We start from the raw sequence: 12,783 nt of genomic DNA on the forward strand, positions 1-12,783 counted from the left end.
ATGCACTGCACTAAAAAACAAGAAACGCAACAAAACAAAACATTCATGACATTTGAGGGGTTTTTTCCCCCAAATGAAGTAAGATGTAGATTTTTTCACTAACTATTTACTCACCTAAAGTTTCACCTCTGTGGGATTACCACGCTTCAAATGCAATCTGTGTTTTCTTGTCTCTTCTTGCAGTATCTCTAGATGTGCTGCATGTGTGGGATTTTGTGTTTAGCGGTTAGATTCGTATCGAGATGCTGTCGGTCGTTGCGAAGCCCTCTTTGTCCCACAGCGCCGGGCTCGGGCCTGTTTATTGTTACTGCCAGCCTTAGACGGTGACCACAGATGGTGAGGCGCAGTTTGTTTTGGTTTGTTCAAAAGGCTTGTTTGGAGTTTAGCCGTGCGGATGACCTGATGAGGTCACCGAGGCGAGCGAGGCCAGGTGTCTGTATCGGACGGAACGATCGGCGGGTAAAGTTTGCGTCAACTGAAACATGTGGGTTGTTTTTAAATGCGGACCTGGGGCCAACTGGAGCAATGCACGCACCACATAGGGATCACACTCAAGTGCATGTATACACACACGCCCACGAGTTTCTAGTACAAACACAGGCGCTGTAAAAACACCTCGGGAGTGAGACAGCGAGCAGGATAGACAAAGAAAGAGAGAGCGAGAGACCCTGATTCCCATAGCTCCCCTCCCACGCACCTGCGAGGTCTATTCACTCAGGTGTGCAAATGCTCTTTTCATTTCTTTTCGTCTGCCGGTGGAAAATAAAAACCTAAAAATGACAGAAAGAGGAGAGCTAGGAGGAGGAGGAAGCTGGGACAGAGCTAGAAAGGCAGACAGACAGAGAGAGAGAGAGAGTACAGAAGAGACAAAGAGAATGTAAGATTTTTCCAAGTCTGTGAAGTCCCTCGTGCCTTTTGGTGTTCCATATTTGTTCACCTGTTTCAGGTGTGCTCGGTTTTTTACTATCAGTCCACAAAAGTGGCGTGTTTGTGAAGAGAGGCGAGGCTCTGGGCACATTTCTCCTTTACCCTGCGTCGATATCAGCTCACAAGTGTCTCTCTCTGATTAGATGTGAGTGAGCGAGATAGCGTGTCGTGGTGCAGTAAACCGTCGTGTACTGTATGTACTGTAGGGACGTGTGTATTGGCGTATGTGCGCCCAGAATCTCGCCCTAATAAGTAGGGAGGAAAATGAATGCAAGCCTCACTTCCTGGTAGATGAATTAGTAACGGACTCAATATTGAGAGGACCCGAGCAGCCATCGAGTATCACAGGAATGTTGTCCTGTGGTTTCAGTAATCCGGTTTTGAAGCCTTGAGTTTGGTATTCCGACTCGCAGCATCTTTGTTTTTGTAGCTACAAGCGACCATATTTGTATAAGAAGGCGCACGCTAAGTTATTAGCTAACCTTAGAAAGCTTTAATAGGAAAAACACAATTCAAAAACTGTATTGCTTAGACATAGATACCTGCTAATTAGTTCCAAGTAACAAACAAATACAACAGTAGAACGTTACTAATGGCACAAATGTAGATAAAGAAATCAAATGCAGTAACTAGTAGACAGATACTGATATATCCACCTGATAGTCAAAGTAAGCATGTCCTATGTGATACATAACTTTACAAGGGGGCACGCCTTTTATAATTCAATTTAAGCAGATAAGTCGTATAAATAAATCTCCTCTCGCTGTTGTCCTGAAGGGGGTTTATTTATAGAGACTAAAGTCAGGCTGCAAACTGTTTTATTTCTCACAGAAAGTTGGAAATTTTAACATGAAAATCTAAGAGATTGACTCTCTGTTGCAGACTGCCACAAGTGGTCTTTAGAGGAACTGTAGTTTTAATTTTTTTAATAGAAATGTAGACAAAACATGACCTGAAATGTGTTCCCATTTTCATGTCTTTCTATCTTGACTGTTCCCTGTCATACTTACACGACTGAACAGTTAAAGATGTCGAACACGCCCAGTTCCCTCCACGTAAGAAGAGTCAAAGTAGAATTTAGTTGTTGCCATGAAACATTTTGCGGGGCCGCGTAGGTGTAGGGTTCACATCTTTTCCTCCGACCTTTTATTTCGCTCCCCCTCTCTTCTGTACCCCAACCTGACAACCAGGTGTCCAGAGATAGAAACACCTTTATCTCCACTCACAGCCCAGACTGATCGATTGACAGCTCCAGCCCGATCGATGACGGCTGCAGCACAAGGTCACGCGCGCACTCTCGCTCTCATACGCACACGCGGAGGTTTACTCCCAGATTCGTAGAGAGACTCGGATAGGTGAGGGGGAGTATCCGATCGTAGAGAGCATTCGGTCCTGATAACTTATTGACGACATCGAGAGATCGCTTGTGTTTAGTGAGCAACCGGGCTTTGATCATGTGTCCTTAATGAAGAATCGCACCGAGTCTCTTACCAGAGCTTGTGTGTACTTAATGAGGTTGTGAGATAATTAATAACTGCTAATCCTGCTGCTAATTTAGTGCCACATATCTGCTGTCGCCTGTGTGCTAACCCTATAGGGAGGATATTGCACACGCTGAACACAGCGTGAACTATGGCTTGTCCCTGAATTTAGTTAAATGTATGTTTGCGGGCGTGTGTAAAGGCACCGATGTATGCAGAAGCCTCAGGGAAATCTGGTTTTAATTAACCTATAGCATAGTGTGATTTAATTTGCACACTGCAGACTGGGCACAAGCGAAAAGCATATGCGTGGTAATGCGGAGTTGCTGGCAGGAGGAAACTCGGCAGTAGAGGTTAATTTAAAGTTAAACCTATTACAGATTACCTGTAACTTGCTTAAAGCCCACTGGGTGATTAGTTTCCCCTGCAGTTTGGCTCTCGAGTAAACACGCGGTAAATCAAAGCAGAAGCTCCGTGATTTGATTTTCACATTGCAGTCGTCGACAAGTGCCGTCACTGATCATCGCACGGGAAAATAACCCTTACGCGTCGACGAAAATCTCACAAGGAATCTGGAAAAAGGGGAAACTTGTTTTTGCAGTGTCTAACACGTCACAGATGCTGCTGCTTTGTAATCAAATTACTTGAATCCTATTAAATGTTATTCTTCACTTCCGTATCCTGGGGAGAGGAGCGAAGCAGCGGGGAAATTGATTTGTCATACTTATTGATCGATGTTTGCATTCATAACATGAGGTCAGAGTTTATGTAAGCCCATTTCTCTGTCACGCTCTCCCGTCTTGTGTTTTGCCGCTTGCTCGTCTTCTCCACCGTTTTAGTTTTTTTTTAACCCCTTTTACAAACAAACACACACACACACACACACACACACACACACACACACACACACACACACACACTCAGTGCATCAACCCCATGCATGCATGAGCAGACATAGAAAGTCTGCACAGTTAAAGTGCGGTCTGGATGACGTGTATCCTAATGAGAACTTCAGGAGGAAGCCATCTCCACACAGCTTATTGGATTTACAACTAAAAAGACACTTTAGGGAAATTATTACGAAACTTCCTTTTTTTTCACTTCACTCTGGCGAACCCAAGTTATGTTAATTGTTCCTCTTTTGTTTATCTGCTTTTGGACTTTTGTGTTTAAAAAAAATAAATCAACGTGCTCTCCAGACCGGTTGCTGTGCCTTGCTGGATAATCCACAGACCTCACTATGAACTGCTTTTATCTGAAGCGACAGTCCCAATAAAATCTGAGGACAGTGTGTATTATGGATTAGCCAGAGCTTTTTGTAATTTTGGCGAACATATCCTTAAGCACCCAGTTTCTTACAGATTAATTCAAAGTGACAAAGGTGCACGCTGTATTATCTTGGGAGTGTTTGTTTACAGATAAGCCTTATGCGATATTGAAATGCATTTGCAGAAGAAGGACGAGGACAGAAAATGATCATGGGCTGTATATCAAAGAAGGATAAGCCCGATGCTTTGACCTGTTGGTTTTTGACCTTGAGAACGTTTAAGCTTCTGGTTTAGCTCCATTTTCTGGAACCAGAAGTCACAATGAGATTGGATTATTGAGTGGATCGTCAATCCATCAGCTAATGCTAGCAAATATTATGTGACTTAGATCTCAGATCAGTGGAGGTAAAGCTCCCTCTGTCTTGGTACACCTCTCTATCGACTTTAAACCTTAACAAAATTCAAAAGGATTAATTATTTAAAAATTGATTCAATCAATCAACCAACCAACCAACCAACCCCAGTGAGTTTCTTTTGTATCAGGCTGTAAACATAGAAGTCTTTGAGGACTCACTCACCTCTAGAGGAAGCCTTAAGTGGTCACTGGAAGAAATGCAGTTTTTGGTATGTCTGCATTAGCTGTATTTCTAATCTGAGGTTGGTACTTGTCAAAAATGTTCACTTTCAAAACTTGTACGTTGATCTCACTTAAATGTGCTTTCCTGTAATTCTTTATTGTGTTGTAATTCAATATGGCCCTGGTCCTGGGACCTCACACATAAATTTAAAGCCAGAGGCGAGGACAGCCACAGTGAGATCAAAAAATAGAACAGAGCAGGCATCAGCCACAGCAGACCAGCGTGAAAGAAGAGGCTGAGGCTGAAGTGGATTGCAAAGCAGCTTGCAGCACGAAAAATGACATCACCAGTATGAAATTTGCCAACTCGATCTGTTGAAAGGTATTAGATGAGCATCAGCTGATGTGGGCTGGCATTCAGATCACCTGACCTTCAGGCCCAGCTTGACTTTTGTGGCCGGCCTGAAGTAATGCTGTGCTTGATTTTATATCAAAAGGGACACCACCCTTCTTCACAATAAAGCTGGCTAGAGCTCATTTCAAGTACCAGGCATGACTGTTGAGTGATGAAAGCGACTGGGAAAGATAGCTAACTCAGAACAAGGGAGACAAAAGAGGGATGGTGTCGGAAGAGACTTTGATAGAGTATGAATATGTTGTGCATGCTGAGGGATCAAAGCTGAAGGGACAGAGCAAATAGTAAGAAGATGTCAGACAGTTGTGGGCCGGTCCTGATGTGCGTGCCTGATGTGAATGGGGTGTGAGTGTCAGCTGATACACCACCAGAGCACACCACTCATCTGGAGTGCGACACTGAAACAGCTCGGTCACTTCCAATCACTGCTGCTGCTGTCAAGGACATGGCAACAGGCGCGCGCACACACGCACGCATGTTTGAACACACACTGACTTACAGTGAATAATCGCACTCTTGATATACATATGACCTTGCATGTGAGCGAACTCTTTCTGTCTCTCACCATCTAACACACCCACCCACCCGCACGCACAGACACCCACAAATGGCAGTAATCCTCCTCGGTGCCCACTCTAACATATGCACGCTCACATCACCGTACACAGGGGCATTTTCAGAAATGTATGCACTCACACACACTTCGCCACTCCGTGCAGAGCTGTGGTCGCAAACACACACAAAACGCTCTCAAAATAGCTGCCGCGCACCCACCCACACCCGAAAAGACACAGGAACATATGCACAAGTGCGCACAAAGTTTAGTCAGGGACTCCGGTGTTGTCGTTGCACGCCGAGACAGATGGCAGAGCGTGTATGAGTGTGCGCACATTTGTGGCAGGTACAGGTATGAAAGCATATGTGGACGTTTTGTGTGTGTGTGACTGCGCGGTTAGCAGGTGCATGTATGGATATGTAGCATTGGCATATTTTTCTGTGTTTGCGCAAGAGCATGAATGACTCCCAGCGGTGTGGTTACGGAGCAGGGCCCCCAGAGCACGGTGCTTGCATTTGCACAATGGCCGAGATAAACAACCTCACCCCACTAATATGAATAATAGAAGAGCTGACTGGAGCCTGCAAACCGAGAAAAAAATGTGTTTGTGCATATTTGTGTGTGTGTGTGTGTGTGTGGTTTCTAATTTTTTTTTTTTTTTTTGTGGGAAGTTTACTGATATGTTGGTGCATGTGTTTATTTGGTAGCTATTTAAATGTCACAGCTTCTCACTCTGCAAATTTGAGTTTCTCTCTCCCACTCTGTTGTATTCCTTTTCTCTATCCATCGGTCATGGTTTCTGCTCTCTATCATTTTGTGATTTTTAAAATTTTTTTTATTGATATATATGTTCTGGGCAGCACGGTGGCACGGTGGTTAGCACTGTTGCCGCACAGCAAGAAGGTCCTGAGTTCAATTCCAACATCAGGCCGGGGTCTTTCTGTGTGGAGTTTGCATGTTCTCCCCGTGTTTGCGTGGGTTCTCTCCGGGTACTCCGGCTTCCTCCCACCGTCCAAAGACATGCAGCTTGTGGGGATAGGTTAATTGGATAATCCAAATTGTCACTAGGTGTGAATGTGCGAATGAATGTGAGTGCGAATGGTTGTCTGTCCCTGTGTGTTGGCCCTGCGACAGACTGGCGACCTGTCCAGGGTGTACCCCGCCTCTCGCCCTATGACAGCTGGGATAGGCTCCAGCGTCCCCAGCGACCCTGAAAAGGACAAGCGGAAGCGAATGGATGGATGGATGGATATATATGTTCTTGAGCACATGTCAGACTTTTAGCCTTTAATGGAAAGTTTTGGACAGGGTGGGGCAGTGTGTGTGTGTGTTTGTGTGGTCTAATTGTTGGACAGCACTGGGTAGCACGTGCAGACAGGAACGTCAAAGTGTTCAATAATGCAGACGTACTCTCTGGTTTATTTATCAGGGTTAAGCTGAAATAAATGACACAGAATCCACATGGGGAAGGGAGGGGCGACAGAAAAAAGGGGGGACGTGGGGCGGGGTTGGGGAGGAGGGGGGGGGTTAAAGTGGAAGAGTGAGAGACAGACCAAGAGAGAGAAAGATGGAGAGTGACAGCGAAGCGGAGAGTGAAATAGAGAGGAGAGAAGAGACAACAGAGGGGAGAGGAAGCAGAGAGAAACGCTGCACTGCAGCCTAAATGAGCTGCACCTCTCTGCCACTCGACATTACTTTATGATTCCCCGTGTGCATACGTGCGTGGCTGTGCGAGTGTGCGGCACGCAAGTTTGTTTGTGACTGCAGTCGGGAGAGTGAAAGTGAAAGATTCAGGGAAAATAATGGAAGGATGGAACTCAGCTGGGTGGAAGAGGTGGGGAATCCAGGGACTCAGAGAAATCTATATCTGTTGAATATTTGATCAAGTTTAAGCCCTCTGATTTGAGCCTCCTGCCAGGCACTAAAGCAACCAAAGACACGGGGGAGAGGAGAGGAAGAGCTGCAGGAAGGAGAGAGAAACAAGATGACCACAGTGAGGGGCTTTCGGCTAGGGTAGGGGTTGTTTTTATACAGATATCCCGCTAGCATCCAAATGCAGCCCTGTATATGCAGTCTTTACTTCTGTCAATGGGCAGAAGAAGGAATAAACTTAGAGAGGACCTACCGTCATCATTTCCAGTAGTTCTGGGCGATACTGCAAATTTTGGTACGGGGCTCGTACTGCTGATACAGATATTATTACCAATACTTTTATCATATACAGGCAGGTTATGCTGGGGAGAACAGTGTTCAAGACTGCAAATTCTGAACATGTTTTAATGACCACTAAATCACCATTATTTTTACTTTCCACAGTAATTAGTTAACACAACTGAACACCCCTTTCACCTTTTCATGGTTTTTGAAACTAGGTTTTTTTGGAGACCTGGAATGTAAATGTGTTTCTCTCTAAAGGATGTGTATTCTCCGAGTTGGCGAGTGGTTGCTGGCTGTTGTTGGGTGGAATCGGCAACAAAGAGGGTGCTGTACCTTTTGTCACCCATCAGACTGCTAGTAGTTCCAGTACACTCACTATCTCACCACCATTCAGTAGTTCAACTTCAAAAAGTTTGATGCAAATGTGAAATAGAGAGAATTTGCCTTTAAACAATAGTAGTGCCTTACCGATGAAGCACATTTCAAAAACACGACTGTGTGCACAACAACTGTCTCTATTTTTGGTTTGCGTTGCACTCTTTCACACGAGTTTTCCATGCAGGCTATAGGCAACTCAGTAATCTAGTGACCAAAGCAGTTTTAATTAGGTTTTCAGTGCAGCGCTGTATACTATACCAGTTTCACCTAACAACAGCCAGTGTTGGGAAGGTTACTTTTAAAATGTATTCCACTACAGATTACAGAATAGATGCCCCAAAATGTATTTTGTAATGTATTCCGTTACGTTACTCAATGACAGTAACGTATTCTGAATACTTTGGATTACTTAATATATTATCATGCTTTTTACAACAACGTGAATGTACTATTGCTGTGATTTATTACTATTACTGAAGGTCCGCGGCTCCGAACCGTAGTAAAGGGACCTCTGGCTAATACCGTGGGTTCCGTGTTGGGTTCGTAGCCGAAAAATAGTTTTACTTTGTTGTGTGGGTCAACTTTGCTTGCGAGAGACAGAGAGAGGCGTTGAAAGGCTGCTCCAACGGAACTTATTGTTTTTGGAGGAAAACACGAGCACAGTGTACAGTCGAGTCTTAATAGCTTACTTACAACTGGGCTCGTCAGGCACTCTTCTTGGCTGCAGTGGTTATTATTATATTTACATGCTTCCAGCTCTCGTTTCTGCTTGATGACAGCTTGTACTTTTCCTTTTTCTCCCTCCCTCGCTTACAGACACATAATGGGTGTGACAGTCCATTCTCCCTGCAGCACGGACTACACTGCCTATGATGCTACATTCTTTAGAGCTATATCTGTAGCATTCTGCCCATTAGCTTAGCACAACAACAACAAAAAGGCGCTCTCTCACCCAGGAAACACGCAGAGAGAGAGAGACACCCTGTTACCATGGCAACCATAACGCTGCCGCCTGGAACAACAGAACATAGCTGTCAAACAAAACCCAAACAGTCCTGACCCGCCACAATATGAAACAGGAAAGTACTGTCCTGTAATCATTTTATTTCAACAAAGTAACTGTATTCTAAATACCACCTTTTTAAACGGTAACTGTAACGGAATACAGTTACTCATATTTTGTATTTTAAATACGTAACGGCGGTACATGTATTCCGTTACTCCCCAACACTGACAACAGCAAGCAACCACTTGCCAACCAGTCAAGGAATGCACATTTTTCCATAGCAACCAGTGGTTATCAAGGGCCACTGACTGGTCTCTAGGTCTGCGTGAGTTTAGTTTGAGCAATCGATTTCACAGCCTTTAGTGGCGATGTCCAGTAACCAGTCGGGCATAGTCTACTCATTTTGCCATAGTGGGCAGTGTTTGCCACGTAGTTTCCAACCAACCAACCAACCTGTGTGACTGAGGTCTAAGTAGAAAACATCAAGCAATTAAAGCCCTCTGAGCTCCATCATTCAAAAATTTAACCATTTAATAAGAGCGTCCACCATTGGAACAATATCATGTCTTGATGATAAAACAAATTGAAAAGCATAACAGGTCTACTTTACCGACCTGCTGAGAAACTAGTCATGTATATATTGTTACATTTACGGTAACAATCAAACTTTCAACCCCACTTTGTTATACAGTTTCTTTTTAAAAGAGTAATCTTTGGTAGTTTAGTAGAAAAACTGAATCGGCTTAGCTGAGAACTGAAGCAAAGTCACAGAAACGGTATGATGTCTGTTTGTCAAAGCCCCATTAGGCTGAAAACAGGTGACAACTGAACTGGTGTCCATCTCATCCTATTCAGGCCTTGAGCAGCGTGTTAGTGGATGTTTCCCATCTCTGATCAGCACTTACTTTATTTAGTTATGGCTGTCAGAGCTTCAACGAGTCAAATTCCTCATGAATCTTAATGTATATGAAGCTTTATAAAAGACGGTAAGCAAATAAAGTGAGTAAAGAGGATAATCTGGTTCATTCTCAGTTAATTGCATTTTTCGACTTAAGTTCTGCGACTCGCTGGTGTGCGAAAACTCAGCTGAACTCTTCACCTATTTAATTTTTTCCTTAGAAATTAAAAATAGGAACCTGCACACAAGCGCTCTCTGCCATTCCGACCACACAGAATAAAACCGTGTTGTACATTTTTCAACCTCAAGTGTGTTTATGCTTTCACATCTTTTGTGGCCCTCGGGGGACATGCCTCCAGTTCGCTCCGAGCCAGCCCTCGACAACTATTTTGAGGTGGACCCGAGACTGCTTTTCTAGCCTGCAACACATTTTTCACACTCTACTAAACACGTCGAATTCTTGGGGCGAACAGCCTCAGTTAAACTCTCATGTGTGAAAATAGCCTCAAATAAAGTGCAAAAGTGGAAAATGGAATAGAATAGGCCAGCAGGGGTTTGGTGCAACGGATCCAACTAATTTCCGCCCAAGAGATAAAGTTTATCTGCATCTCTAAATGGATAAGAGAAAGTGGATAGAAGGAAGAATGACTCTATTAAAAATAATAGCAGTCATCTCAAGTGTTTTAAAGGATTATGCTTGATATTCCTCTGAGGTTCTCTGCATGGGTCTTTAGTGTATTCACAGAAATATCTAAACACAATTAAATACAGTGTGCAGATCCCACAAAACCACTGTAAACATGCACCATATGCTGACACCTATACCGGTGGTAAAAATAGGACAAAGACATTTCTGGTAAAGTAAAACGAGGAGAGGGACCAGAATGAGCTGATGTGAAGTGACACTGGGAGAGAGCGAGGGATATTTGGGCAAGAAAAAAAGAGGAGAGACATAAGAGAAAGGGGAGGGAAAAAAAAGAAGAAAAAAAAGATGTGTGCTGAGTGTGAGTAAGAGAAAGTGACAGATCGCCTGGCCGATTTAGGTCAGCAATCAGAGCTGCGCTACTGTCTGCGAGATTGGCTCTGCGTGTGTGTTTTGGTATGTGTGTTTTGGTTCAGAGCTTATGTGTGTGTGGGCGGCGGGTGCATTTGTGGGTGTTTGTGTGGGATTGCGTGATTTTGTACGGAGGGCTGATGCTGCTGTGTGTGTAAGTTTGTGTACTGGGGTAGGGGTTGATTGCATGAGTGAGTGTGAATACGTCTTTCCTGTTAAAGGTCAGACAAGAAAAATCCTTCCCTAATTGGACTGGGCCTGGTTAACGTTGTATGATTCATTTAACCTTCCTACACTGTATGTCTCAGACATACACAAATACACACACAAATACGCATACATTTCTCGTTCCCCGTCGCGACTTGGTGAACAAAGGCATCATTGTGCTGCTACCTTCTGCTGAGGCAGAAGGATGTGTTTCCTGGCAATCAGGCACGGCGGAGGTGGTGAAGGGGGGTTTAAACAAGCACACCTCTCAGCTGACCTCTGCCATCAGTAGAACGTATTACCCCGCTAATATAGCCTTGATTTAGTGCCTAGGTTCACGCAAACATGACCTCTGATCAACATAATGAACATGTTCACACAGACAGATGTGTAGCCGCATACACAAACGTGTGTGTGTGTGTGTGCATTTGCTTGCACACACGCTAATGACATTTGTGTTGAAACGTTTTACGATAACCCGTCTGTCCTCCCCTTGAATTGCTCACCGTTTTGGGAACATACAGTTATTCTTTTTCTCAGTGTGGGCTAAAAATTGCCTTGAGCAAGCGTACGGTTGACCTAGCTTAACATAACAACTGCAAACAGTACAAAGCTGCTTGGTTGACTCTACTGAAAGCAGAAAGAAAGGACCTCTAATTGTTTTTTTAATTAATTTTTAAAAAAGTCCAATTTAAATCAATTTTGTAATTAAATGTTCAAATTCTTGCCTGGCGTTAGCATGTGTTTAGCCTAGCTTTGCATAACGGAAGGAAGTGTGGGTGTGATGACATTTTGACAATAACCATGCCATTTTAAAGGCAACTGAATAACCATATGATGTCATTAATACATGTATATAAAATATCCAGCACCTTAACCTTCCAGTTAATAAGTTAGCTATAAGGTAGTAGCTAAAAAGCCAGCTAGCTAGTGTATTGCACTACTCCTAGACAAAACATGAGGGAGAGATTTTTTTTGTTTTACTTAAAAAAATTATTTCTAAGCCTCAATTTGTATTTTGAGTGTAATTAATTTGCTAAAAATGTACAAAACACACATCAAATAAAGTTAAAGTTTTGGCTAGTAGCATTTTTTTTTCCTCAGCGTTTCTACATATTATACATTTTTCATACAGTGGTTACATCAGATAATTTTTTTCACAATAATCATTAAAAACTTGTTGTGACAGACTTGACTGGAAGCTTATACATAGACCAACTAAAAAAATAAATGAAATTGAGTTAGAATTGGAATTAGACGTCAAAGGTGTTTAATGTTGTTCGTTTAAGGTAAGGTTAACACAAAGTTGCCATGTCTGGACTTGAGCAATATATTTACTCTACACAGACTGAATTTTAGGTTAATCTCTCATCAAAGTCTCAGGAAAGAAAAACTTATATTCGTGTTTCCCAAAAATATCCAATCATTCCTTTAAAAGAACAAAAGAGCGCAGACACACTGCCGGTGCTGTTTTTGAGGAGAAGAGTTTGTCTCTGGCACGTGTGAAGCAGATTACTATGTTCTTGGAGCGTGATTGGACCCAGCAGCTGTTCAGTTGAAGAAGATGGAGAGGAAGACGTAGAGAGGGAGGAGAAAAAGTAAGGGAGCGAGGGAGAGCGAGAGAGCAAATTATAGGGAAAGAGACAAGCAAGAAGAATTTGAGCACACACAAGAAGAAAGGGAGGGACTGGGAGAAGCAGAGGAAGGGTCTGCGGCGGACGGCGTGGTGAAAGAAGGGATTTTTTGTGCTCTGTGACGAGACAGTTGAAGAAGACTTTGTTGACACTCAGAGGAGCAAGAGGGCCCACGGCTCAAAGACACAAGGACAAACAATCAGCTGCAAATCCTTTTTAACCACC

At 43.4% G+C, this 12,783-nt stretch overlaps 1 protein-coding gene across 1 annotated transcript in view; it reads left to right on the plus strand.

The window, feature by feature from the left end:
* Positions 1 to 12,783, plus strand: part of efnb3b (ephrin-B3b) — a 90,826-nt gene that overhangs the window by 42,185 nt on the left and 35,858 nt on the right. The gene's annotated exons all lie outside the window — the stretch shown is intronic.

The sequence above is a fragment of the Rhamphochromis sp. 'chilingali' genome (assembly GCF_963969265.1).
Source record: "Rhamphochromis sp. 'chilingali' genome assembly, chromosome: 1".
Classification (NCBI taxonomy): Eukaryota; Metazoa; Chordata; class Actinopteri; order Cichliformes; family Cichlidae; genus Rhamphochromis; species Rhamphochromis sp. 'chilingali'.